At 39.3% G+C, this 4,224-nt stretch overlaps 1 protein-coding gene across 2 annotated transcripts in view; it reads right to left on the minus strand.

Moving 5' to 3' along the window:
- The window catches only part of MAP3K13 (mitogen-activated protein kinase kinase kinase 13), a 146,865-nt gene that overhangs the window by 41,621 nt on the left and 101,020 nt on the right, over window positions 1-4,224 (minus strand). The gene's annotated exons all lie outside the window — the stretch shown is intronic.

Here is a 4,224-nt window from a genome sequence, read left to right on the forward strand (position 1 = left end):
CCTTAGCCGGTTGAGCTATAGGCGCCGAGCCTGTTTTTTTTTTGAGACAGAGTCTCACTCCATCACCCTGGGTAGAGTGCCATAGTGTCACTGTAGCTCACAGCAATCTCAAACTCCTGGGCTTAAGTGATCCTCTGGCCTCAGCCTCCCAAAGAGTAGCTGGGAGTATAGGCATGCGCCACCCTGCCTGGCTAGTGGAGGGTGGGTAAAGATGGGGTCTCACTCTTCTTCAGGCTGATCTCAAACTCCTGAGCTCAAGCGTCCTCCAGCCTTGGCTTCCCAGATTACAGGTGTGCTAGGATTATAGGCGTGAGCCACCATGCCAGGCCTTACATAGTCTTTGAAAACATTTTTGTTTAGAATAAAAATAATGTTATACAACATATTACACAGAGGGTGCCAAAAATGTATATACATTTTAAGAAAAGAAAAAATTGTATTAAAATTGTAATACTCAAGTCACATTTGACTTTTGCAATTACAAGAGGAGCTCAAACATGACTTGCATTCATCCTTTGTTATTGGTATATACTAAATATTACAATTTTAATATAGTTTTTTCCTTTCTTAAAATGTATGTATATATTTTTAGGCACCTTCTCCATATCCATGTAACCTATATTTTCATCAATTCTTACATTTTCCATGAAGCATTTGATTATTCAACTCCAAAAAGGTCTTTCTTTTCTCTAGATTCCTTTTAATATATGGCAGCCATCATTTTTTAATTTTTAGAGATAGGATCTCTTTGTCTTCCACACTGGAATGCAGTGGCATGATCACAGCTTACTGCAACCTCGAACTCTTAGGCTCAAGTGATTCTCCCACCTCAGTCTTGGGAGTAGATAGGACTATGGGCAGGTGCCACCATGCTTGGTTAGTTTTTTTTGTTTGTTTGTTTGTTTCTTGGTTTGTTTTTGTTTTTTTCAATAGAGAAGGGATCTATCTTGTTATGTTGCCCAGGCTGATCTAATTTTTATATACAATTTTTCTCTCTATATATAGTTACAGGTTCTTTGAAGAGAAAGGTCTTCAAGTTCTTTTTTCTCTGTCACAAAGTCTAGAGCAAGTCCTTGACAAATGCTTCTTAACTTCACCTCAATGTTCTTGGTTGAAAAAAGACTTCCCAATAACACGTGCAGAGGCATGGTGTAGGAGGAAGGGTATCAACATGAGAGAACATCTCCTAGTTTTCGGACATATTTTCATGTTATTTGTTTTGTTTAATCTGCCCCAAACCATTGTATGATAGATATTACCTTTTCCATTTTTGCAGGTAAGGCTCAGAGTGAGAAAGTCACTTGTCTTCATTACAACTAGATCATACAGCTAAGAAGTGACAGAGCTGGGATTCAAGGTCAGCCTGTCTAACTTCAGTGCCCTTTCCACTCACTACTCTATACTGCTCTCTTTTATCTACCCTCCTCCATTGCCCCAAGCCTCAAGAGTCAGAACCTTTTACCTTTTTTTTTTTTGAGACAGAGCCTCAAGCTGTCCCCCTGGGTAGAGTGCCGTGGCATTACAGCTCACAGCAACCTCCAATTCCTGGGCTCAAGCGAGTCTCCTGCCTCCGCCTCCCAAGTAGCTGGGACCACAGGCGCCCGCCACAACGCCTGGCTATTTTTTGGTTGCAGCCATTATTGTTGTTTGGTGGGTCCGGGCTGGATTCGAACCCGCCACCTTAGGTGTACGTGGCTGGCGCCTTAGCCGGTTGAGCTACAGGCGCCGAGCCTAGCTTTTTAAGTTAATAAGCATATTGGGGATTCCTATGTCAACAGCATTATTTCATGAAAGAGGGAATGACCACAATAACTCTTTTGCCCAGTTCTGTTCTGAGGATGAGAGAAGAAAAATCACCATACACAATTCTCTGTGTTACATTTCATATGAGTATGTATGTCTTCCTTTGAAATTTTTTTTGAAATGTTAACTGAGTACTCAGTTAAAGGCTTTAGCCAGCTACCAGCTCATGCCCTTCTCTTAAGCTTCTGTAAATGACGGAGAAATACAGAGGCCATGGCTTGAGGTGCTGAGCACGTGAAGAACTTACAACAATAGCAGGTTATAAAGTATAATTAGTCTTCATTTTTCCCTGCCTTGGAGTGCCTGTTAAATGCTACAAAGCTATTTCTATTACTCTCCTACCATCTTAATTTTTAATGAAATTTTTTTTCAAGTGTCTGTGATTTGACTTTAGGAAAGTTTGATGAAGCACAAGTGTACAGTAACTACAAACAAATGATTTAATTGTCATTACAAAGAAATAATAAATAGTGCTGGAATAATGTAATATGCATAAGAATGTCAAGATAAATATTTGTTTGAAGGCACTCAGTATCCTAGTCAACTTCGTTTTTAACTTGCTACACACACAGAATGGGCTTAACAGGGATGTGTTATGCACTTTGCAGTTTTTGACTTACTAATAAGAAGCAATCATTCCATCAGCCCTGTTCTATGACAAGGCTTCTTACTAGCTATAAATAACAGCCTTATAATCACTTCTAATTGCTATCTTTTCCTCCTTTGGCACTGAATTCCATTAGGAACAAGTCAGGGTAGGTTTTCTTAAGAAGTTAATAAAAATAAAAAAAAACTGGATGAAAAAAAAGAACATAGTATACTTCCCCTTCTGTACATGGTTTTCCTAACCTCCAAAGAAGCTGTAAGCACAGAATCAGGATCCAGAGAGACATGCTAAAATCTCATCATGCCCGCATATCTTCCAGACGGTCCTGAACGTGATTCATTGGCCAAGCAACACATGGCACAGATGGCTGCAAAATAACACTGCACAATGCCCCGGAACATGTTGTAAAGAGCCAGGGACACAGTCTCACTATTGTTTTCCATGTAGAGGTAAAGACTATTCAAATATCTTTAGCCACAAGAGTTGGGCATTAACACGGCAATACATGCCCAACAATGCTAAAAACCGCATGCACAGTTAGGAAGGGCAGAAGGGTGAGATGGGAAAGACTGAGAAGTAAAAGGAAGATGCCAAAGAAAGGAAGTAAAACTAAAGCTTCTCATACCTCCATTCTCTCAGGACACATTTCTACTTTTAGGTACCCAGGGTATCCTGGAAAGCCCTGGTACCTGGGACACATAGTCTAGTTCACCTCAGGAGGCCAAAAAGCCATACTGATCTACAGAACATTCTGTGTCTCAAACACAATGGTCTAGTGATCTAAGTTTAATAGTTTCTGACCCTTCCTTCCATTTAGGTGGATGGAACATACTGGAAGTGAGGATTGTTTCAGTGAAGTAAAATGAGGGGAAGAAGGGGGTCTCTGCTTAAAATAATTGCCCTATTGTCTTCTGAAATTTGTTATCTTTGGAAAGATTACGGGTCTCTGTAGTGTCTCATTTTTGGCACACATCTTCCTGGCCCTGTTGGATAGAAAGATGGAGTAATGGCAGTGACTGAAGCTCTCTCTCTCCCACGTCCTCCGCATGAATGCCCCCCTTCCAAGAGGAAATGAATCCAAATGCTTCTTAGTGTCTTAGTATCCCAGTCGAATGCGTCTCTTCTTTTCATACACCTTTCCCTTTCCATAAGGATCTTATTTAGGAATCAAAATGTAACTTCAGTACTCATTTAAATCCATTCTATAAAACCTGTACCCAAGCTTTCTCTCCCTTACTTTGGGGATGTGATTCTATTTAAGAGTTATCACATATAAATTATGGTATATGTATACCATAGAATACTATGCAGCATTAAAGAATGGAGACTTTACTTCTATTATGTTTACATGGATGGAGCTGAAAAATATTCTTCTTAGTAAAGTATCTCAGGAATGGAAAAAAAAATCCAATGTACTCAGTACTTCCATGAAACCAATTTATAATCACTAACACTTTCATATGAAAGATGAATCACAACTATAGCCCAGAATGAAGGCGGGAAGGAGAGGGGGATGGTTTGATGGAGGGGACCACACCTATGGAGCATATTGCAAGGGTACAAGTCAAATCTATCAAGTATAGAACACAAATGTCTTAACACTGTGATTAAGTAAATGAGGTGAAAGCTATGTTAATTAGTAAGATGTAAGCACTCCAATTTGTACAAATAATTAATACACTGAATCCCACAAAGGCATAAATGTATTCATGATCTATATATATATGACTTAATAAAGAAAAAGAGTTATCACATGACATTTCTAGCTTTATAATGAGAGTTTTACCAAGGAAGACCCTTCTTTTTTTTTTTTT

The sequence above is a fragment of the Otolemur garnettii genome, unplaced genomic scaffold (genome assembly GCF_000181295.1).
Source record: "Otolemur garnettii isolate 467f Iridium unplaced genomic scaffold, OtoGar3 scaffold00060, whole genome shotgun sequence".
NCBI classification, from domain to species: Eukaryota; Metazoa; Chordata; class Mammalia; order Primates; family Galagidae; genus Otolemur; species Otolemur garnettii.